The following is a 26261-nucleotide window of genomic DNA, read 5'->3' on the forward strand; positions in this document are numbered from 1 at the left end:
TCTGCCAGACACTGACACAGCCACCATTCCTGGACAGTACACCATCATACACACCAGACCACTGCCAGACACTGACACAGTTGCTATTCCTGGACTGTACACCATCATACGCACCTGACTGCTGCCAGACACTGACACAGCCACCATTCCCAGACTGTACACAATCATACGCACCTCACCGCTGCCCTACACTGACACAGCCACCATTCCCGGACTGTACACCATCATACGCACCTGACCGCTGCCATACACTGACACAGCCGCCATTCCCAGACTGTACACCATCATACACACCTGACCGCTGCCATACACTGACACAGCCACCATTCCCGGACTGTACACCATCATACGCACCTGACCGCTGCCATACACTGACACAGCCGCCATTCCCAGACTGTACACCATCATACACACCTGACCGGCAAAAATCATTCGATGGCCAACAACCACCATAGCCTGACGTATATTTGCGGCATGCGGCACCAAAAATGCCACAGTGACTGTGATAGTTGCCAACGGTGTCCGCAAAGCGGGCTTGCACATGCGTATATTAGAAAATGCACATGCGCAGAGCCAAAACATCGGTCACCGGTGCGAATACGCTGGGGGCCGATCGGACGAGAATCAGGTCCTTAGTTTTCTCAAAACCAAGCCTACCTGAACTTCCAGGACCTGAGGGAATCCGTGCGACACCTCGGGTTGTGCCACCTTGGTCAGATAGATACATACAGATGTACAGATGACCAATTCTGGCATCCAGAAGACTGGTAATGCAAGCTATGTGTGCTGAGGGGCAGAGGCATAGGCATCAGCGCCCAGAGAGAGATAAAGTAGCAGCCAATCAGCTACTAGCTGCCATATATGCTGGGTTTGGGAACTGACAGTTTGGAGCTGGTGGGTGACATCACACAATGGTCACGGAATTGTATTTACCCGGCTCTCATAGGGTTAACACCATCTCTGCACTGCGGGGAACTGAACATTACTCCTGTACGGGTGTGGGACAGGGGTCCGACAGTCGGGATCCCGACAGTCATTGGCCTGACGTCGGAATCCCGACTGGCCGGACCCAGACAGCATGGTGAGCGCAACGAAGCCCCTTGTGGGCTCACTGCTGGGTTTGGAAACAGCAATTACATCGTTTTGTGCAATGTTGCACAGAACGACAGTGACAGAAAGCACAGAGAGACAGTGATGCAGTGACAGAGAGCATAGAATGACAGTGACAGAAAGCACAGAGAGACAGTGATGCAGTGACAGAGAGCATAGAACGACAGTGACAGAAAGCACAGAGAGACAGTGATGCAGTGACAGAGAGCATAGAACGACAGTGACAGAAAGCACAGAGAGACAGTGATGCAGTGACAGAGAGCATAGAATGACAGTGACAGAGAGCACAGAGAGACAGTGATGCAGTGACAGAGAGCACAGAGAGACAGTGATGCAGTGACAGAGAGCACAGAGAGACAGTGATGCAGTGACAGAGAGCACAGAGAGACAGTGATGCAGTGACAGAGAGCATAGAATGACAGTGACAGAGAGCACAGAGAGACAGTGATGCAGTGACAGAGAGCATAGAACGACAGTGACAGAAAGCACAGAGAGACAGTGATGCAGTGACAGAGAGCATAGAATGACAGTGACAGAGAGCATAGAGAGACAGTGATGCAGTGACAGAGAGCATAGAATGACAGTGACAGAGAGCACAGAGAGACAGTGATGCAGTGACAGAGAGCATAGAACGACAGTGACAGAAAGCACAGAGAGACAGTGATGCAGTGACAGAGAGCATAGAATGACAGTGACAGAGAGCACAGAGAGACAGTGATGCAGTAACAGAGAGCATAGAATGACAGTGACAGAGAGCACAGAGACAGTGATGCAGTGACAGAGAGCATAGAATGACAGTGACAGAGAGCACAGAGAGACAGTGATGCAGTGACAGAGAGCATAGAATGACAGTGACAGAGAGCACAGAGAGACAGTGATGCAGTGACAGAGAGCATAGAACGACAGTGACAGAAAGCACAGAGAGACAGTGATGCAGTGACAGAGAGCATAGAATGACAGTGACAGAAAGCACAGAGAGACAGTGATGCAGTGACAGAGAGCATAGAACGACAGTGACAGAGAGCACAGAGACAGTGATGCAGTGACAGAGAGCATAGAATGACAGTGACAGAGAGCACAGAGACAGTGATGCAGTGACAGAGAGCATAGAATGACAGTGACAGAGAGCACAGAGAGACAGTGATGCAGTGACAGAGAGCATAGAATGACAGTGACAGAGAGCACAGAGACAGTGATGCAGTGACAGAGAGCATAGAACGACAGTGACAGAGAGCACAGAGAGACAGTGATGCAGTGACAGAGAGCATAGAATGACAGTGACAGAGAGCACAGAGACAGTGATGCAGTGACAGAGAGCATAGAATGACAGTGACAGAGAGCACAGAGAGACAGTGATGCAGTGACAGAGAGCATAGAACGACAGTGACAGAAAGCACAGAGAGACAGTGATGCAGTGACAGAGAGCATAGAATGACAGTGACAGAAAGCACAGAGAGACAGTGATGCAGTGACAGAGAGCATAGAATGACAGTGACAGAGAGCACAGAGAGACAGTGATGCAGTGACAGAGAGCATAGAACGACAGTGACAGAGAGCACAGAGAGACAGTGATGCAGTGACAGAGAGCATAGAATGACAGTGACAGAGAGCACAGAGAGACAGTGATGCAGTAACAGAGAGCATAGAATGACAGTGAGAGAGTACAAAGTGACAGTGATGCAGTGAGAGAGAGCACAGAACAACAGTGAGCCTTTATGGGGGGTCTCCACTCCCCGAGGGACCTTGGCCAGGGAGGACCAGTATTGGGGTAAAGCCACGGCCACTTAAATAAAAGTGTCCCCAGGCTGTGGCATTACCTAACTGACTGATTGCACCAGGTACTGGTTTCAGAAAAATGTGGACCTACTTCTTTTGTCCCCCATATTGTTGGATACACAGAGAAAGCCTACCCATTTTTTCCCTATATTTTTGCAACCAGGACTGGCTCAAAAAGCTTGGGGCTGGTTTTGCTAAAGAGGTGGGACTTTTTTAAATTTTTTAACTTTTTCTTTACTTAAGAAGCATTGAATGGATCCCACTGATCCAACTGATCCCACTGATCATCCAACTGATCCCACTGATCCCACAGATCCCACTTATCCCACTGATCATACAACTGATCTCACTGATCCCACTGATGCACAGAGAGACAGTGACGCAGTGACAGAGAAGATAGATCCGCAGTGACGCAGTGACAAAGTGTACAGAGCAACAGTGATGCAGTGACAGAAAGACAGTGCCGCAGTGACAGAGTGTACAAAACAACAGTGACAGAGTGTACAGAGTGATAGTGACGAAATAACAGAGAGCAAAAGATCAACAGTGACGCAGTGACAGAGTGTACAGAGAGACAGTGACGCAGTGACAGAGAGTACAAAACAACAGTGACAGAGAGTACAGAGAGATAGTGACGCAGTGACAGAGTTTACAAAACAACAGTGACAGAGTGTACAGAGTGATAGTGACGAAATAACAGAGAGCAAAGAGCAACAGTGATGCAGTGACAGAGTGTACAGAGAGACAGTGACGCAGTGACAGAGAGTACAGAACGAGAGCGACAGTGATGCAGTGACAGAGAGTACAGAGCAAAAGTGACGCAGTGACAGAGGTCAGAGCGACAGTGATGCAGTGACAGAGAGCACAGTGCAACAGTGACAGAGAGCACAGAGCGACAGTGACGCAGAGACAGAGAGCACAGAATGATGGTGATGCAGTGACAGAGACTACAGAGTGACTTTGAAGCAGTGTGTGACAGTGAGCATAAAGGGCCTTATTCTAGTTCACTCTTAGAGGCAAATTCCTTCTTAGCTGGACAAAACCATGTGCACTGCAGGTGGGGCAGATGTAATTAGAATTTGGGTTGGGTTTTACTTCAAAGTGAGATCTATCTTGTAGTGTAAAAATAAAGCAGTCAGTATTTACCCTGCACAGAAAAAAAATAACTCACCCAAATCTAATTCTATCTGCACCTGTTACATCTGCCCCACCTGCAGTGCACATGGTTTTGTACATCTGAGAAGGAATTTGCCTCTAAGAGTGAACTAGAATAAGGCCCAAAGTGACACTGACGCAGTGACAGAGTATAGAGCTACAGTGATGCAGTCACAGACAGCACAGAAGGACACTGGCGGATTCAGGGGGGGGGCACCTGGGCACGTGCCCCCCCCTGTCATTTTTTTGTAGCTGAGGACCAGGGCTTTCCAACGAGCCCAGCCCCGTGTCTCTAGCCCCCTGGGAACCGGAGATATCGCCTGGCAAAGCTGTAACGTTTTTTCCCCATAGGATAATATGGGACCCGTTAATTCTGACCCCCACCCAGTTCCGACGGCTGCCAGTTCCTCCCCTGGCATCACAGAAGCTTTTGGTTCATCTCATTCAATTCCAATAAGCTGGGCCTTCAATATGATACCAGGCTGGTCCATATCGGTCAATCGGTTCCAGAGATATTGCATGTAAACCGATTTTTTTATTTTTGAAATGTAATTTCATGGCTGTTCATGTTCTTTGATGGCAGATTACTCTGGAACCAAACGTTTCAGTTTCACAGGACCAAAATCATTCAAAGCCCACTCAAATCAATATGATACTTGTCTCATGTAAATGGGTCAGTTGGTTCCGAAGATATAGCCGGTTAAATGAGTTAACTGGTTAAAGGGGGGAGGGGTGGTTTTCTCTCCCCCTCACACCAGAAAATGCAGGGACTAGGCTGGTGTAAAAGGGGCCAACCAGGGAATGCATTTTCTGGTGTGAAAGGGGTATTATTTCAAATAGCCGGGACCTGAATACAGCCAGGCTCTGCCACTGTCAGTGGCTATCACTTCTGCCTGGCGGCGGCTGTCCCCCATTTACTGCGAGCATGTATTCCCCCTTGGCAATGAGCATGTAATCCCACATGGCAACGAGCATGGAACCTCTGGCAATGAGCATGGAACCCTTGGCAATGAGCATGTAGATAAGCAGCACTTATGTAGCATAATTTTTAATAGGTATTATGGTGTTTGACATACTGTAATACATAATGGACATAATGGTGTGTAACTTAATGTGTAATGGACATTATGGTGTAAATGTTTAATGCGCGCCTTTGGCAGACAATCTCCCTGTTTATGAAGCGTATTGTGAATTTTGGCTTAATCTGTGTGGCATTATGTGAATTTTGGCTCAATCCGTGTGGCATTATGTGATTTTTGGCTCAATCCGTGTGGCATTATGTGAATTTTGGCTCAATCCGTGTGGCATTATGTGAATTTTGGCTCAATCCATGTGGCATTACGTGAATTTTGGCTCAATCCATTTGGCATTATGTGAATTTTGGCTCAATCCATTTGGCATTATGTGAATTTTGGCTCAATCCATGTGGCATTATGTGAATTTTGGCTCCATCCGTGTACCATTATGTGAATTTTGGCTCAATCCATGTGGCATTATGTGAATGTTGGCTCATTCCATTTGGCATCATGTGTAAGGGGCAAGTATAATGGGGTCTAGTATTTTGTTGCATAATGTGTAGAAGTTGTATATGGTGTGGTACACTACACTAAAGGACACGCCCCCTGTTGAGTGGCCACACCCCCTTTTCCGGAGCGCGCCTTCGGCGCGCGCACAACTACTTCCTTCACTTTTGTCACCATGGTGGGCCTGCATACTTTAAATGCCAGGGCCTATTTTTAATCCCATTCCCACCCTCTCTCTGCCGCTCTCTTAGCATGTACACTGGCACCACTAACACCGCCCCTCCCCAACCCAAACCCTCTTTTATCATGGTGCCCCCCCTGTCATTTTATCCTGGATCCGCCCCTGCAGAAGGACAGTGACAGAGAGCACAGAAGGACAGTAACAGAGAGTGCAGAGCGGCAGTGACGCAGTGACAGAGACTACAGAGCGAGAGTTATGCAGTAACAGAGACTACAGAGTGACAGTGACGCAGTGACAGGGAGCACAGAGTGACCATAATACAGTGACAGAGTACAGAATGACAATGACGCAGTGACAGAGTGACAGTGAAGCAGTAACAGAGAGCACAGAGCGAGTGACGCAGTGACAGAGAGTACAGAGTGACAGTGACGGAGCGGGGATACGGTCATTAGATCTACAGCAACTGGGTCGACAGGCAACAAGGTCGACATGGGTCAAGGTCGACAGGTCATTAGGTCGACACAAGCATTAGGTCGACACAAGCATTAGGTCGACAGTCAAAAGGTCGACATGGGGTTTTTCACGGTTTTTTGAGCCAACATGTGCCGACAGGCGGTATTTCATGCCCTACCATCCACTAGCGCCTGGTGGGAGAATAAAATAGTGTGCCCGAAGCATTGCGAGTGATGAGAGGGGGTGTGGTGCACTTCAAACTGTGTCCATGTCGACTGTGTCGACATTCGGGTAAAAAAACAGTGAAAAACCCCATGTCGACCCTTTGACTGTCGACCTTGCCCATGTCGACCTAATGTCCTGTCCACCTAGACCCATGTTGACCTAGACCCAAGTCGACCTTGACCCATGTTGACCCAATGCTTGTTGACCTAGTTATTGTAGACCTAACAACCCACACCCACGGAGTGACAGAGAGCAAAGAGCAACAGTGACGCAGTGACAGAGTGACAGTGACAGAGTGACAGGGACTACAGAATGACAGTGATAGAGATTACAAAGTGACAGTGACACAGTGACAGAGTGTACAGAGCAAAATCAATGAAGTGACAGAGAGTACAGAGCAACGGTGACGCAGTGACAGAGAGTACAGAGCAACAGTGACAGAGAGCACAGAGCGACAGTGACAGACAGAATACAGAGCAACAGTGATGCCGTGACAGAGAGCACAGAGTGACAGTGACGCAGTGACAGAGAGTACAGAGCAACAGTGACAGAGAGCACAGAATGACTTTGACTCAGTGACAGAGAGCACAGAGCGACAGTGATGCAGTGACAGAGAGTACAGAGCAACAGTGACAGAGAGCACAGAGCGACAGTGACGCAGTGACAGAGAGTACAGAGCGACAGTGACAGAGAGCACAGAATGACTTTGACTCAGTGACAGAGAGTACAAAACAACAGTGATGCAGTGACAGAGAGTACAGAGCGACAGTGACAGAGAGCACAGAATGACTTTGACTCAGTGACAGAGAGTACAGAGCGACAGTGATGCAGTGACAGAGAGTACAGAGCAAAAGTGACGCAGTGACAGAGTGAACAGAGCAACAGTGACAGAGAGTACAGAGTGACAGTGACGCAGTGACAGAGGTACTCGCTGTCACTGCGTTACCACTGATGTCACTGTCATTTGTGCTCTCTGTCACTGCGTTACCACTGCCACTTACTCGTCTTTGTCACATCGTCACCACCATCACTTCATGCTCTCTGTCAATTCATCACCTTCGCTTTGTTCTCTGTCACTGCGTCACTGTCACTTTGTACTCTCTCACTGGGTTGTCGCTTCATGCTCTCTGTCTCTGTGTCAACTTTGCTTCGTCCTCTATGTCACTGCCTCACTGTTGCTCCATGCTCTCTGTCACTGTGTCACCATCACTCCATGTTCTCTGTTACTGTGTCACCATCGCTCCATCCTCTCTGTTACTGTGTCACCATCGCTCTATGCTCTCTGCTACTGTGTCACCATCGCTCTATGCCACAGGTCTTCAACCTGTGGCCCTCCAGATGTTGTGGAACTACATTTCCCAGCATTCCCTGACAGTTTTGGCATGCTCTTATAGGAAAAAATGTGGCAATGCATGTTGGAACATGTAGTTTCACAACATCTGGAGGGCCATAGGTTGAAGACCCATGCTCTATGCTCTCTGTTACTGTGTCACCATCGCTCCATCCTCTCTGTCACTGTGTCACCATAGCTCCATCCTCTCTGTCACTGTGTCACCAATGCTCTATGCTCTCTGTCACTGTGTCACCAATGCTCTATGCTCTCTGTCACCGTGTCACCATTGCTCGCCATCAGTCTGTGCTCTCTGTAACCTCGCCTCTAATATACCCTCATTCTGTGCTCCTTGTTACTGTGTTGGCATTGCACCGTGCTCTCTGCCACTGCGTCACCGTCACCCTTTGCGCTTTATTTAGTGGTATTCAGTGTAGGTGCGGTTGGGGCACCTGGCGATGTCTCCGCAGTGGAATAGCTGGAATTCCTCCAGGCTGGGAGTTTATGTGTCTGGGGCGAGGGCGTTACACCGGGGTCTCTCTCCTGCAGACACAGCCGGGACGGGAAAGTTAAACAAGTCCAGGTGCCGCACATTCCGGATGGATTTCCCACCTGTTCTGTGTGGAGATGATTTATATCACACTAAACTCCACAGACACAATGAGCCAGTGCATCAGAAGCAGCCCATAGTTGCCTGCCATTCTGCAGGAGACTCCCTGACATAGCAGCAATCTCCCTCTCTCCCTCATTAGTCTAGCAATCTCCCTCATGTCACCTAGCCCACATTACACTGTTACATCATAGTTACCTCCCCTCCTGCATTCTGCAGGAGACTCCCTGACATAGCAGCAATCTCCCTCTCTCCCTCATTAGTCTAGCAATCTCCCTCATGTCACCTAGCCCACATTACACTGTTACATCATAGTTACCTCCCCTCCTGCATTCTGCAGGAAACTCCCTGACATAGCAGCAATCTCCCTCTCTCCCTCATTAGTCTAGCAATCTCCCTCATGTCACCTAGCCCACATTACACTGTTACATCATAGCTACCTCCCCTCCTGCATTCTGCAGGAGACTCCCTGACATAGCAGCAATCCCCCTCTCTCCCTGATTAGTCTAGTAATCTCCCTCATGTTGCCTAGCCCACATTACACTGTTACATCATAGTTACCTCCCCTCCTGCATTCTGCAGGAGACTCTCTGACATAGCAGCAATCTCCCTCTCTCCCTCATTGGTCTAGTAATCTCCCTCATTTCACCTAGCCCACATGAGGCGTGTAAGTAAGAACAGAAGCAGCGATATACACCGGGTATAACATGTGTAACATATAACAGAGGCACAATGAGCGGCTGCCTCCCACATGAGGTGTGTAAGTAGGTACAGAAGCAGCGCTATTACATGGGGTATAACATGTGTGTGACATAGTACAGAGGCTCAATGAGCTGCTGCCTCCCACATGAGACGTGTAATTAGGTACAGAAGCAGCGCTATACACCAGCTATAACATGTGTGTGACATAGTACAGAGGCACAATGAGCCGGTGCCTCCCTGTATGAGGTGTGTTAGTAGGTACAAAAGCAGCGTTGTACACCGGGTATAACATGGGGCCATACACATACTTCCCAACTTTTGGATTAGCTGGGTCGGGACAGGGTGGCGGCGATTTTTTTCGGGGCGTGGCCTATCGGAAAGGGCGTGGCCTACAATTGCGGCACTGCCGCGAGGCCACGCCCCCGTTTTTCGCCGCTGTGGGGCATGCCCAGCAGCTCTATGAGCTGCTGGCCAGCCCCCCTGCCTGCAAGAATAGACGCTGTGCGCATGCGCACAACGTCTATTCACGGACCACAGGGGGGGGACTCCCAACTGCCCCCCCCGCCACGGGACACTGCCGGCGGCGCGAGGGACGCGGGAATGTCTCAAAATATCGGGACGTTCCCGCGATAAGCGGGACAGTTGGGAGGTATGCATACATGTGTGTAACATAGTACAGAGGCACAATGAGGCACTGATGATAGTGACTATATGGGTAACACAGTTGGTGTACTGATTAGCATTGTTGCCACACAGCACTGAGGTCTTGTGTACTTGTAGGGTTATTGTATTCTGACAAATAATAATCCCTGGTGTGTATGTGTATATGTGTGTGTGTGTATGTGTATATGTATGTGTGTGTGTGTGTGTGTGTGTGTGTGTGTGTGTGTATATGTGTGTGCATTGGCTTGTACTATGGGCCTTGTTCAGATCTGAGCTCAGTACAAATTTGTTCGGAAAATGGGCAAAGCCATGTGCAAAGCAGGTCAAGCAGATGTAACATGTACAGCGAGAATTAGATTTGTGTGTTATTTTGTTTCTGTACAGGGTAAATACTGGCTGCATTATTATTACACTGCAATTTAGATTTCAGTTGCAGCACACCCCACCCAAATGTAACTCTCTTTGCACAGGTTACATCTGCCCCACCTGCAGTGCACATGGTTTTACCCACTTTCCAAACAAATTTGTACTGAGCTCAGATCTGAATAAGGCCCTATATGTGTATGTGCGTTGATATGTATGTGGCAGTAACAGGTGACACTGATGTGCGCTGTGGAATATGTGTGCTACAGAAATGGTCATACAGTACTATTTATTATTTGCTGTTTGCACATTGTACCACTAGGTGTCAGTATTGTTTCCCCGCTGGTGGCCATGCCTATGCTGGGGGATAAGTAGGGATACACTGAAGCTTGTGTGGAGATGTTAGTAGATTACACACAGCTGAGCGCTGCCTGTTGCAGGACAATTACACCAGTAACAAGGGACTTTCCCCAGTGTAGTGACACCGGTAACATGGGGTTCCCCTGGTGTAGTGACACCGGTAACATGGGGTTCCCCTGGTGTAGTGACACCCGTAACATGGGGTTCCCCTGGTGTAGTAACACCGGTAACATGGGGTTCCCCTGGTTTAGTGACACTGGTAACATGGGTTCGTTCCCCTGATGCAGTGACAATGAAATCATGGGGTTCCCCTGGTGTAGTAACACCCGTAACATGGGGTTCCCCTAGAGTAGTGACACCGGTAACATGGGGTTCCCCTGGTTTAGTGACACTGGTAACATGGGTTCCCCTGATGCAGTGACAACGATATCATGGGGTTCCCCTGGTGTAGTAACACCTGTAAAATGGGGTTCCCCTAGAGTAGTGACACCGGTAATATGGGGTTCCCCTAGAGTAGTGACACCGGTAACATGGGGTTCCCCTAGAGTAGTGACACCGGTAACTTGGGGTTCCCCTGGTTTAGTGACACTGGTAACATGGGTTCCCCTGATGCAGTGACAACGATATCATGGGGTTCCCCTGGTGTAGTAACACCTGTAACATGGGGTTCCCCTAGAGTAGTGACACCTGTAACATGGGGTTCCCCTGGTTTAGGAACACTGGTAACATGGCATACAGCCACACACACACACACACACACACAGGCTCCCAGTCGGACACTGGGGTCACCAGTAACATACTGTATAGGATTGTTACTATCACTCACAACGTGTACACACAGGATGGAGTAATCACATGGGGGGGGGGGGTTCCTGGGATGGGAGAGGCCCCAGTGACAGGCACCATGCCCGGGGTCAGAGAGAATGGGGTGGGGGCTCATCACATTATACCTGTTATTCTGTGTCTTCCCTGACATCCAATATACCTGACACATATAAGGTTACACACAGAGCGGAAGACTGTATGCTGAGGTGTCCGGGGGTCTGTAACAGGACTACGCATCTCCCATACACTGACACTGAGCAGTCTTCTGCACATCTCCCCCGCCACCCACCCGGCTATATTACCGATTAATCAGCTGCCTGCCCGCCTATATTACCGATGTATCAGCCGCCCGCCCGCCCTCCTATATTACATACCAGGTGACGGGGATGGCTGCTGCGGCTGCCGCCGGGGAGATGTGCAGAAGACGCGCCCGCCAATCACAGTGGATGTGGAGGAGATGCTCCAGCAGTGATTGGCTGGCGCGTCTTATGTACATCTCCCCGGCGGCGGCAGCAGCAGCCATCCCCGGCGGCTGGTATGAAATATAGGCGGGCGGTTGATAGTAATATAGGCGGGCAGGCGGCTGTAATATAGGGCCGGAGGTTCCCCACCCCTGCCATAGTCCAACAAGACTATACATCCCCCATACACTGACACTGAGTGCACAACAGGACCATACAGCCCCCATACACTGACACTGAGCAGTATGACCCCCCCACACCAGAGTCCAACAGGATCATACATCCCCCGTACACTGACACTGAGCAGTATGTCCTGCCCACCCCAGAACCCCACATCCTCCATTCATAGGCGAATCTAGAATTATGGTAATGGATGGTTCAAGATCTAGACACAATAGCAGGGGGACCTTTACGTGGCTACGCCGTGCCGCAAAAAGGGGGTGTGGCCTCATGGGAAGGAGGCGTGGCATCACAAAAAGGGGTGTGGTATTACACTTTAGACCATACACAGTAATGCCCATTACGCATTTTAGCAAACTCCGTAATACCCATTACACATAAAGTCACACGCCATAATGCCAATTACACATTATGCCACACATCATGATGCCCATTACATACTATATAACAAACCGTAATGCCCATTACATATTTGCCACATAAGTGCTGCTTACCTACGTGCTCATTGCTAGGGGGTTCTTGCTTGATGGCACCATAGTACCCATTACACATGATGCCGCACACCATACTACCCATTACACATGATGCCACACACCATACTACCCATTACACATGATGCTGCACACATAATGTCCCTTACACATGATGCTGAACACATAATGCCCCTTACACATGATGCTGCACACATAATGCCCCTTACACATGATGCTGCACACATAATGCCCTTTAAACATTAAGCCACACATTATGCGTAATGCCCCCACATACCGCCACTTGTAGCATCCCTTAAGCAATGCCCCCAAAAGTGCCACTTACTGTAAATGTTTATATGAGCCTTCGCTGCTGCTGCAGGGAGAGATGGCAGAGGAGCACTGCGCAGCGCAGAGCACGCTCCCACTCCCCTCCTGGTGTCCCCTCTAGCCGAGTGGACATTTGAAATATTGTGCGCGCTGTTGTTGTGCGTGACGTCGGGGGAGCACGCCGGGCACCGGCACCACATGATTAAAGGGGGGGCGGGCTGAGGTGAAAGCGGGGAGAAGAATTGGAGCGGAAGCTGCAGGGGTGACAGTCATTGACAGCTGGGCAGAGAGCAGGGGGCTGCCCGGCTGTATTCAGAGCACTGCAGGTCACGGCTGTTTGAAATAATACCCCTTTCACAACAGAAAATGCAGGGATTTACCCGGGAATATGGTCCCAGGATCATTCCGGGACATTCCCAGGCTGACCCCATATACACCAGCCTAGTCCCTGCATTTTCTGGTGTGAGGGGGAGAGACAACCACTCCCCTGTCCCTACCCCCCTTTAACCAACCAGCTATATCTTCGGAACCAACTGACTCATTTACATGAGACCAGTATCATATTGAAGAACTTTTGAATTGGCTTCGAATGATTTTGGTCCCGTGAAACTGGGCTGTTTGGTTCCAGAGAAATCTGCCCTCAAAGAACATAAACAGTCATGAAATTACATTTAAGAAATGAAAAAAAAACGGTTTAACCTCAATATCCCTGGAACCAATTAACCCATATGAATCCAGCCTGGTATCAGATTGAAGGCCCAGCGATTTGGGTTTGACTGAGATCAACCTCGAGCTTCAGTGATGCGGAAGGGGGAACTGGCAGCCGTTGAACTGGGTGGGGGTCGGAATTAGCGGGTCTCATGTTATCCTATAGGGAAAAGGTTCCAGCTTTGCCTGGCAGTATCTCCGGTTCCCAGGGGGCTAGAGACACAAGGCTGGGCTCATTGGAAAGCCCCAGCCCTCAGCTACAAAATGGGGACCACCCCCTAGATTTGCCTATGTACACTGACACTGAGCCGTATGACCCGCCCCCCCTCCCCACCCCATAGTCCAACAGGACCATATATTCCCCATACACTAACACTGAGCATCATGACCCACCAACCAATAGTCCAACAGGACCATACATCCCCCATACACTGACACTGAGCAGTATGACCCCCACCCCACAGTCCAACAGGATCATACATCCCCATACACTGTCATCAAGCAGTATGACACCCCAACTCAGAGCCCAAAAGGACCATACATTCCCCATACACTGACACAGCAGTATGACCCCCACTCCACAGCCCAACAGGACCATACATCCCCCATACACTGATACCAAGCAGTAGGTCTCCCCCACCCCAGCAGGACCATACATACCCATACACTGAAACCAAGCAGTATGACCCACACCCCAGGGCCCAACAGGATCATATATCCCCTATACACTGATACCAAGCAGTATGTCCCCCCACACCCCACAGCCCATCAGGACCACACATCCCCCATACACAGACAACGAGCAGTATGATTCCCCCCACCATACAGGACCATACTTCGCCCAAACTCTGACGAGGAGTATGACCCGTCCACTGCACAGGACCAAACATCCCCCATTCACTGATACCGAGCAGTTTGACTCACCCCTAGAGCCCAACAGGACCATACATCCCCCACACACTGACACTGAGCAGTATGACCCCCCACCCCAGAGCCCAAGGGTTCGTTTTGTTTTTTGCCAAGTCCCCCTGGATGCCTACATGGATAGAAGCAGACCAATCTACGCCGGAGGACCCTTGTAAGTATAATTTCCTTCCACATGGTACCCCCATGGATTTCTTCAGGACGAATGATACCTACCTATGGAATCAAGGTAGGTAAGTATCTGTATGAAAGGCCTCTGTGTGTATTAAAATTTTATTATTTTGGTGTGTTTGTGTGTTTATTTTACTATTTGTATTGCTGTGGAACTACAAGTTTCAGCGGGCCCTTTAATGCCCCGCTTGCTGGGACTCATAGTTCCACAGCAATATACAATAGCAATATACAATAGTTTTTCTATGTTTACACCATTTATCAGCCCGGTGCCCACCACCCAGGGGCACCGGGGACAGCCACAGGCTTCAGCCTGGGCAGGTAAATTCTGGACATTACCCTGCTGGCAGGTTGGGCCTTGTGCTGGTTCTTAAAATACGAATCCATATACGCCATCGGAAAATATGAATCAGTCAAATACGACTGTAAGTAAATTTTCCTCCGCAATACGAATTCGGAAATGCCATAGGACGGCGATGCCAGTCGTATGCATTCGTATTATGAATATGAATTTTCGCATTCGGATTCTTAGTAAATTGCCCCCAATGTGTATTACCCGGTAGTAGGGTCTCTCCTGCACCAGGTCACAGGCAGTATAGCAGGGTTGCCATCCCTCCCGGAATGCCCAGGAGGATCCCGAAAATCAGGTCCCCCTCCCTGCCCCCCGGAAAGGTGGGCAACCCTCCCGGATTCCGGCGGACCCCCATCCGCCCCTCATGTACCTGGTGGCAGAAGCTTTAAATTGCCGCAATATGCGGCTTTTCAGTGGAAGGGGGCGGGGCTAAATATGCAAACCGCTCGTATTTAGCCCCGTCCCCTCATCAGAGACCCGCATATTGCGGGATTTGCCTTACTGGGGGCAGGGACTAATGATGTCTCCATCAGGCCCCACCCCCAGAAGTGATGCTGACAGTCTCCTCTCCGGGGTTCTCCTGGAGAGGAGACTGTAGAAGTCGGCAGCCCTGTAGTATAGTCACTGTGTTATGACACACTGATGTATACGTTCTATGATGTGATGTATCAGTTGTACTGAGCACAGACTGTTCCTGTCATGGCCAAACCAACCTACACAAAGTGTCTGAACAATAGCGCCTATTGTAGTCCTGCTGGTGACACTGCAGCCCCCACCATAGAGTTGTCAGGAGGGTGGGGGGCTGCGCTGCTCTCCCTCTGTGCTCTGGTTCATCCTCAGTCTATTATTATTGGTAGGTATCCCTGGCCTTGGTCCCCCAGGACCCCCACAGATCCCCCGATTGACAGCACCAGTCTATTAATGGGCAGCACCGATGTTCTGTCCTGTTGGAGCTGCGGTTCTTCCTCGTTACACTCAGAGGCGTCTTAACAAGTCCCAAAATTCCATCTACATTCCTGTCCCGGGAGGTCAGGCCCTAACAAAGCAGAAGCCTTAATCCCAGGCGGGAGGGGGGCATGCCATAGACCGAGGGAGGGCCCTGCTCACAATAGGGGGACTGATGTCCCTATTGTGGGGGCAGACAGGACTGGGAACAATGGCAGCCAGGGTCCCTAATCACCTGCCTGTGGTTACAGATATGGATGGAGTTTGTGATATATCGTTACTGTGATAGGGTGTCGTCTTGTCAAGGTTCTGTACTGTGCCAGGTGCTGTGGAACCCTTGTGGCACCATATAAATAACATAATAATATCACTATATAACATGTAGCCCACATGACAGAGAGCCCTGGTGCCCACACACCACGCGCCAATGTGGAGGTGCGGTCTGCTACTTGTGCTCAGGGGGTGCCGCCACAATCAGCACAAGGTATGTAGCGGGCCCAGAGGCTTCCTGTGTGTGTGCCCGCTGACACTATAACAAGGCCGATCAATGCCGACGATATAATAAGGCCGATCATAGTGTCCGGCCTTATTATAAAGTCAACAAGCACACCACCCCCTGCCTGCGTACCACCTCCTGCCTGCATGCCACCCTCTCCACCCCCTGCCTGCACACCACCTCCTGCCTGCACACCACCCCCTCCACTCTCTGCCTGCTTGCCACCCCTTACACCTCCTACCCGCACCCCCCCTTGCCTACACACCACCCCCTGCCTGCGTACCACCTCCTGCCTGCATACCACCCTCTCCACCCCCTGCCTGCATACCACCTCCTGCCTGCATGCCACCCTCTCCACCCCCTGCCTGCACACCACCTCCTGTCTGCACACCACCGCCTCCACTCTCTGCCTGCTTGCCACCCCTTACACCTCCTACCCGCACCCCCCCTTGCCTACACACCACCCCCTGCCTGCGTACCACCTCCTGCCTGCATACCACCCTCTCCACCCCCTGCCTGCATACCACCTCCTATCTGCACACCACCCCCTGCCTGCATATCACTCTCTGCCTTCACACCACCATTTGACAAAACTTTGCAGTTTAATAGGAACATCAGAACCATCTGCGACGCCGTGCTTGGCCTGGCCACTCCCACAATACAGAAGGAAACACGCCCCTGTTTCCACAAATTCCCACAAATGCCTCTTCCTGTCAAACGCATTTTTGCTATGCATCCTGCACGTGTCTTCAGATAACCGAGCTGTGAATCCACAATGAATGATTGCCTAAGTGATGTGGAAGGAGCCAGTCACATAGGTGACGGATTAATAGAATGATTAGCAGATGGGATTATGCCACCACTATGTAAAGTTTCTTAATGTAATGTTAATAATATAAATATTGCATTAATACAGGTTACAGCCAGGAATGATGGGCGTGCCCTGAGAGTAACAGATAACACAGCTGCGTATTATATACTTCCCTTGTATGAATAAGCCCCAAAGCTCTATAGTCAGGTGAGTGCGGTGCAGAGTGATGTCCCGGGGAGTTCCCCGGGTTACTGCTGCATTTCCCCACCATTCCCTCGCCAGTTTGATGGTTATGAAGCTGGCGCTGGCTGCGGATGCGCCTGTATGGCTGCTATTGTTCTAGACATTTCATTCAGACACCTGACTAATTGTTGTAGATCAATGAGGGTTCTGTCAGGGAATTCCCCCATCTGTGATACATGGGAACAGTGCCATACAGTAGTCTCTTCGACTGCTGCCATATGTAACAGGAAACAATATACAGTATAGCATTCACACAGTGATTATACTGTACTGTCTGCATATACGGCCTACTACAGCACTGCAAGGAAGAATTCTCTACAACTAGAGCGGTACCCGGGCTCTCTACAGTCAGAGCGGTACCAGGCTCTTTACAGTCAGAATGGTACCCGGGCTCTCTACAGTCAGAGCGGTACCAGGCTCTTTACAGTCAGAATGGTACCCAGGCTCTCTACAGTCAGAGCGGTACCAGGCTCTTTACAGTCAGAATGGTACCCAGGCTCTCTACAGTCAGAGCGGTACCAGGCTCTTTACAGTCAGAATCGTACCCAGGCTCTCTACAGTCAGAGCGGTACCAGGCTCTTTACAGTCAGAATGGTACCGGGCTTTCTACAATCAGAGCAGTACCAGGCTCTTTACAGTCAGAATGGTACCCAGGCTCTCTACAGTCAGAGCGGTACCAGGCTCTTTACAGTCAGAATCGTACCCAGGCTCTCTACAGTCAGAGCGGTACCAGGCTCTTTACAGTCAGAATGGTACCGGGCTCTCTACAATCAAAGCGGTACCAGGCTCTTTACAGTCAGAATGGTACCCGGGTTCTCTACAGTCAGAGCGGTACCAGGCTCTTTACAGTCAGAATGGTACCCAGGCTCTCTACAATCAGAGCGGTACCAGGCTCTTTACAGTCAGAATGGTACCGGGCTCTCTACAATCAGAGCGGTACCAGGCTCTCTACAGTCAGAGCGGTACCAGGTTCTCTACAGTCAGAGTGGTATCTGGGTTATCTACAGTCAGAGCTACCTGGACTCCCTACAGTTAGAGCATAAACTGGGCTCCCTACAGTCAGAGTGTACCCGGGCTCTCTACAGTCAGAGCTGTATCTGGCTCTCTACAGTCAGAGCGGTATCCAGGCTCTCTAGAGACCGAGCTGTATCCGGGCTTTGTACAGTCAGAGCGGTACCGGGCTCTGTACAGTCAGAGCTGTATCCGGGCTTTGTACAGTCAGAGCGGTAACGGGCTCTGTACAGTCAGAGCTGTATCCGGGCTTTGTACAGTCAGAGTGGTACCGGGCTCTCTACAGTCAGAGCTGTACCTGGGCTCCCTACAGTAAGAGCGGCACCCGGGCTCCCTACAGTCAGAGCGGTATCCGGGCTCCCTACAGTCAGGGCGGTATCCTGGCTCTCTACAGTCAGAGCGGTACCCGGGCTCTCTACAGTCAGAGCGGTAGCTGGGCTCTCTACAGTCAGAGCGGTATCCAGGCAGAGCGGTACTCAGGCTCACTACAGTCAGAGCGGTATCTGGGCTCTACAGTCAGAGTGGTATCTGGACTCTCTACAGTCAGAGCGGTAACCGGGCTTTCTACAGTCAGAGCTCTATCCAGGCAGAGCGGTACTCAGGCTCACTACAGTCAGAGCGGTACCAGGGTTCTCGACAGTCAGAGCGGTATCTGTGCTCTACAGTCAGATTGGTATCTGGACTCTCTACAGTCAGAGCGGTAACCGGGCTTTCTACAGTCAGAGATGTATCCAAGCTTTGTACAGTTAGAGCTCTATCCAGGCAGAGCGTTACTCAGGATCACTACAGTTACTCCACTGCCACAGCAAATACACATACAGTAGGTGTAGTGTGAAAACAGACACAATCACAAGGCTAATCTGTATAGTTACCACTGCCAGGTAGCAGCATTGGTTTTCTCTATTCTTCTATGCCACACCAGTGTGCTGTCTGCCCCTGCAGCTAAACCTGCATATTACTACACCTAACCTCCTTCACCACATGTCATCATGGTTCGGAACAGCTACTGACTGTTCAAGTTCTACAGCTGTCATCGCAGACACATACAGTATCTGTAGTATGTACTAAGACTCTCCCATATCCAAGTCTTCAGTGTACAGAAGGTGCCTCTCCGGTCGCTGTCCACAATATACCTAGCAGCAGAGAACCTCAGCCCAGGGATGTAAATGGGGCCATTGTGTGCAATGATCAGCATTATATGCTTAGTGCAGCTCTAAGAACAAAGGCTAACATTCATTCAGATGAAGGCTTTAGTATGAGAGAGAACATAAGAGTCGCCTCTCACCCCACTGTACACGGTGCCCCTCCACTAGTCCGATACTTCCCAGTGACGCCGTTCCCGCAGACACTTCCCCAGACCACACTTGTCCTTCACATAACCAGTCATCTGTCAATCTCAGAAAATATTGTTCCCATCTCAAGGCCGCACAGATGGGGAGGATATAATGGGAACATGATATAAAATCCATGGTCCATAAACTGGGGCCTTGCTACAGTATTTATCATTCATCAGAGATTCCCAGCAGCGGCCGTGAACTTGCTCAAAATAAGAATATTCACTATGTGTTAACTGCTTGGAACCTCAGTAATTTACACAAGGTAACCATGGTATGAACCCTGCAGCCTTCTGCTCATGCCTCCGGGGCTGACTTCTGCTCACACTCTCTGTGGGTGACTTCTGCTCGCATCTTCCATAGGTGACATCTGCTGGCGCCCTCAGTGGGTGACTTCTGCTTGTACCCTCCATAGGTGACTTCTGCTCACACCCTCTGCGGGTGACATCTGCTCACATCTTCTGTAGGTGACATCTACTCACGCCCTCTGTGGGTGACTTCTGCTCACATCCTCCATAGGTGACTTTTGCTCATACCTTCTGGGGTTGACATCTGCTCATACCCTCTGCGGGTGACTTCTGCTCGCACCCTCTGCTGGTGACTTCTGCTCACATCTTCCATAGGTGACATCTGTTTGTGCCCTCTGTGGGTGACTTCTGCTTGCACCCTCCGTAGGTGACTTCTGCTCATACCCTCTGCGGGTGACATCTACTCACATCTTCCATAGGTGACATCTACTAGTTGACTTGGGCTCTCCTCCTCCGTAGGTGACTTCTGCTCATACCCTCTGTATGTGACTTCTGCTCATACCCTCTGTATGTGACTTCTGCTCAACTCCTCCGTAGGTGACTTCTGCTTGCCTCCTCCATAGTTGACTTCTGCTCGCCTCCTCCATAGTTAACTTCTGCTCGCCTTCTCCATAGGTGACTTCTGCTCACCTCCTCCGGAGGTGACTTCTGGTCTGGTATGTGTGGGGCTTAAGTCCAAGTTGACCACCACAAGCTCTGGCTCTGAAACTAGCCAGTGCCTCACCAGCCACTGACCTCACCACACACCACTGCCAAACACTATATAGATTTTCACAAAGTATAACTTGAACCGCACAGGATCAGATAGCTTAATGAATAGAGTGTCTGACTGCAACCTTACAGGCTATGGGTTTGAATCAGGGGTATGTGTCTATTTTGAAATGTAATAAAGCACAGTGTGACTAAATTATAAATGTATATTTTACAGGTACTAGAAATGGAAGGGGTGGGGAAAGGAAAGAGGAGGTCAAGAGAAGCCAGATGTCAAGGAGGAGGGAAGCTCTAAGTGAAAATAACTAAAACAGATGTGTCAGCAACACCGCATGTATGGGTACAGTACCATGACGTGTAGGGTTATATGCTGGATACAGCACCATGACGTGTAGGGTTATATGCTGGATACAGCGCCATGATGTGTAGGGTTATATGCTGGGTACAGTACCATGACGTGTAGGGTTATATGCTGAATACAGCGCCATGGTGTGTAGGGTTATATGCTGAATACAGCGCCATGGTGTGTAGGGTTATATGCCAGGTACAGCACCATTGTGTGTAGGGTTATATGCTGGGTACAGTACCATTGTGTGTAGGGTTATATGCTGGTATAGCACCATGATGTGTAGGGTTATATGCTGAATACAGCGCCATGGTGTGTAGGGTTATATGCCAGGTACAGCACCATTGTGTGTAGGGTTATATGCTGGGTACAGTACCATTGTGTGTAGGGTTATATGCTGAATACAGCACCATGACGTGTAGGGCTATATGCTGGGTACAGTACCACGACGCGTAGGGTTATATGCTGAATACAGCACCATGGTGTGTAGGGTTATATGCCAGGTACAGCACCATTGTATGTAGGGTTATATGCTGGTACAGCACCATGGTGTGTAGGGTTATATGCTGGGCAGAGCGTTATGACGTGTAGGGTTATATGCCAGGTACAGCACCATTGTGTGTAGGGTTATATGCTGGTACAGCACCATTATGCGTAAGGTTATATGCTGGGCACAGCGTCATGATGTGTAGGGTTATATGCTGGGTAGAGCGTCATGACGTGTAGGGTTATATGCTGGGTACAGCGCCATGACTTATTGGGATATATGCTGGGTACAGCGCCATGACTTATTGGGATATATGCTGGGTACAGCGCCATGACTTATTGGGATATATGCTGGGTACAGCGCCATGACTTATTGGGATATATGCTGGGTACAGCGCCATGACATGTTGGATGACATGTTGGGTTATATGCTGGGTGCAGCACCATGACGTGTAGGGTTTTTTTTTTTTATAAACGTTTTATTGTAGTTTTTTTTTTTAAATAGAGAAAACAAAACAAATAATAATAAAATACAAATACAGGTAAACTGTTACATCAGAAGAGGTCTCCGGCATGCATTGTACACAGTCTCCGGTCTGCTTATCTCGCAAACTATGAATATAAATTACTAAAGCATAACTTGTCGGTAGTAGACAAAGCCACCGTACAAAGTTTTGAGACTAATACAGGTCCAGCTAGGAGGGAGAGATGGAGAAGTAACTCAGGGGTGACCACGTATGTGGCACCCTACCGTGTAACGGTGGTTCATTTCCCGCCGTTATTTCAAATTGGACTTTTCCTCCAACATAACATAACGTTGGCCATAAACCGCCAACTGAACATTTAAACACATACGAACAAAGAGGGGAGGAAGGGGAAAAAGGGGGGTGGGAGGACAAGGAAGGGAAGATGACAAATAAATGAGACAATACAGCATTCACTATGAGATAAAGAAAAAGGGGGGGGGGTTTCAGAGTACGATCAATACTATGTAATCTGGCGTAGCATGATCCAAGTGGTATTTTCGAAAATCTTCTGAATGGAAGACTGTATTTCTGGGTCTAATGATTGAATAAAGAAGTCCCACTTAGCATAGAAACGAATCACACCTTTCTCAATGTCATGTAGGGATGCCTGACGTTCATAATACATGATTTTCAGTAATGAGTGTTTCAACTCCGTAAGCGACGGGGTAACCCTGTGGATCCAGTGGGTCAGGATCAGTTTTTTAGACTGGGCCAGTATCAAGCTAAGAAGTGGTATTATCCTTTTTTTATGCGGTCCAAGTGTCCAATTTTTAAAGTTAAGGAAAAGGATGGGGATGGGATCATATGTGAGTTGCAGGTTAAATAAGGTATTCAGGAAACCCAGGACTTTCCTCCAGAAAATTCTAATCTTGCCGCATTCCCAAAAATTATGGAAAAGGGTGGCACCTACTATCTTGCATTTAGGACAGAGACCCAGATCTCCCGGAACAAAGTGACTCCTTTGCCGCTGTGATACATAGGCCCTGTTAAGGAATTTCAAGTGGGTTTCCTGAAGAGAAGCAGACTGCAAGTGTTTGAGAGTGGTGGGGAGATTTTTTAGTAATGATTGGGTCAGTGGGAGTGAGGGGATATCAGTTTTCCACTTAATTTCCAACATTTGGAGGAGCTTGTCTCTTGGGAGTATAATGAGTGACTGGTATAGATTTCTTATTCTATAGCCCAGGACGTTGTGTGGGGCTAGTAGACTAAGGATAGGATCTGTGGTGACTGGGGATGTAAAAGGTGGGGGTAAAGACTGGGCATAGTGACGGGCTTGCAGATACATAAAGAATTGGGATCGCGGGAGATGGAATTTGTCGGCCAGTTCTGTGAAAGAGAGAATCTTTCCACCTGGGTCAAAAACGTTGCAGATAGCTGCGATGCCCTTCTGACGCCACTCCAGAAATAAGTGATTATTTAGACCTGGGGCAAAGGACGGGTTGCCCCAGAACGTAGCGTGGGGGCTACTAGTTGGGTTCCTAGCAAATCTTTTATGGATGGTGATCCACATTGTGTATGTTTCTTTGAAAAGGAGGTTGTCTTTTATAACGCTTGGAAGCTTGGTGCGTGGGGTATGGAGCAAGGCTGCTGGAGCAAAAGGGTGGAAGAGGGCACGTTCCAGGTTTTCATTGGTGTATGACGACTTGTTCAGAAGCCAATCTGTGGCGTATCTGAAGTGGGCGGCTTGGGAGAAGTTTTGCGCTTGGGGTAAGGCAAATCCCCCCTCAGCTTTAGGAAGGAACAGCCTAGTAAGGGGCATTCTTGGTTTTTTCCCCATCCAAATAAATTTATTGGCCATAGTATTATAACGGGAAAGATCTGCTTTAGTGAGGGCGAGGGGGAGCATTTGCAGCAGGTAAGACAATTTAGGGAAAATTACACTTTTGATCACCGTGATTCGGCCATAGAGGGATAAAGGGAGAGTGTGCCATCTTTCTAATAGTTTTGCAATGGCCTGCAATACAGGTTTAAAATTGGAAGTGTATAGTGCATTAAGGTGCAATGGTATCATAATGCCTAAATATTTCATAGGGGCCGTGCAAATGCTAAACTGACTCAATGCTGGGAAGGAATCGGGGTATGATGGGGGCCAGGCTAGGGGTAGAATACGGGATTTCTCATAGTTAACCTTGAGTCCCGAGAAGGATCCAAAATGGTCTATGATTGCCATGGCTTCCGGGATGGATTTGGGGGGGTTCGATAGGAAAAGAAGCATGTCGTCTGCGAACAGACTTAGCTTCACCTCTCTGGCTCCAACCTTAATTCCTGTTACCGCGGAGGAGGCTCTTAGTTTAATAGCCAGGGGCTCTAGGGCCAGAGCGAAAAGGAGTGGGGAGAGAGGGCAGCCCTGTCGAGTGCCTCGCTTCAGGTTAAACGGGGGAGACAAGTAATTATTGGTCAGAATCTGGGATGTAGATTGGGAGTAGAGATTCATAATTGCGGTTATAAATGGTTCTGGGAACTGAAAGTTTTGCAGTGCGGTGATAAGATGGTCCCAGGAGACCATGTCAAAGGCCTTTTCGGCGTCTAGGGAGAGGATGGCCTGAGGTGATGGGGATTTCAATGACTGGTGGTATTGCATGACTGTGAGGAGCTTCCTAATGTTTAAGACCGAATGTCTGCCCCATATGAAGCCCGTTTGGTCCTTGTGAATGATCTCAGGGAGTAGAATTTTTAGCCTATCAGCTAGAATTTTCGTGTAGATCTTGTAATCAGTGTTTAGAAGTGATATTGGTCGGTAGGATGAGGGGAGGGTGGGGTCTCGGCCTGGTTTTAAAATAAGCTTGAGGAGTGCCGAATTAAAGTATGGGGGTTGAGGAGTGCCTTTGAGGAAAGAGTTGAAGAGGGTTGTTAATGGGGTAACCAGTTTGGGAGCTAATAATTTGTAGTACTCACTTGTCAGGCCATCAGGGCCCGGTGCCTTTCCTGGCTTAAGGAGACCAATTGCCCTAGATACCTCTTCCTCCGAAATATCTGCCAACAAACTGGTGGCACTGTCAGTCCCTAGGGTCGGGATTGAGGTGGAGGCCCAAAAGGCCGTTTTACCAGCCTGGTCTACAGGGGAGGCGGTGTATAGCTGCGAGTAGAATTTATGTAGGACCGCTGAGATGTCGCTTCCTTTATGATGAAGGGTGCCCGTATCATCCTTTAGGGCGGTGATAGTGGTAGGGGGGTGTTGGCCCTGTAGTAGATTAGTCATAAGCCGATTGGATTTACCTCCAAATCTATGGTATTTGCTTTGGGTCTGGAAGGAGATCCTAGTCTCGAGCTTAGTCAGAAGGGCATCAAATATCGCTTTGGCCTGGGTAAACGCTATTTTGTTTGCATTGGTTGGTGACGTTTTAAAAATCTGATAGGCTGCCGTTAAAGATGCCTGCGCCTCTAAATAGTGCGCAGTTTTTTCTTTACGCAAGTGGGAGGTGTAGGAGATTACTGCACCCCGCAGTACAGGTTTAGATGCCTGCCAGTACATGAGGGGGGAGGCAATGGACGTGGATTCATTATTTTGTTTGTAGTCCATCCATGTGGATTCAAGTAGGGATTTAAATTTAGTAGAGTTAGCTAGGTGGCTAGGGAATCTCCAGTTTATGTATGTGCCCCTGTCTTGGGAAGAGTGTAAGGTGAGCCAGCATGCAGCGTGATCCGATATGGTGATCGTTTCAATTTTAGTATCTTGAACCCGGGGAAAGGCCTGTGTGGATAATAACATGTAATCTATTCGAGACAGTGTTCTGTGTGCTGCAGACAGACATGTGAATTCGCGTTCTACTGGGTTGTAAGCCCTCCAGACATCCGTCAGGTGAAGACTAGACATCAGATATTGGATCCCATGGCTGGGGGGGGGACGTCTGGTTTTGGCTACTGAGTCCCTATCTAGCACATTGGAGGCCACAACATTGAAATCACCTGCCAATACAATAGTAGTATCCATATATGGTGTTAACAGGGTAACCAAGTTCCTAAAAAACAGTTTGGAAAAGGTATTAGGAGCATATACATTACACATCGTGATCCTAGTTGAGTGTACGGTGGCGTCCACGAGTACCCATCTACCTTCGGGATCAGTAACAGTGCAGTGCACCTGAGTTGGGGTGCTCTTGTTAGTTAAAATGACAACCCCTCTAGATTTTGAGTTGTATGGGGATGCTGCCAAAAGTGACCAACCCATTGT

Source organism: Crinia signifera, chromosome 8 (genome assembly GCF_055691185.1).
Source record: "Crinia signifera chromosome 8, ASM5569118v1, whole genome shotgun sequence".
NCBI classification, from domain to species: domain Eukaryota; kingdom Metazoa; phylum Chordata; class Amphibia; order Anura; family Myobatrachidae; genus Crinia; species Crinia signifera.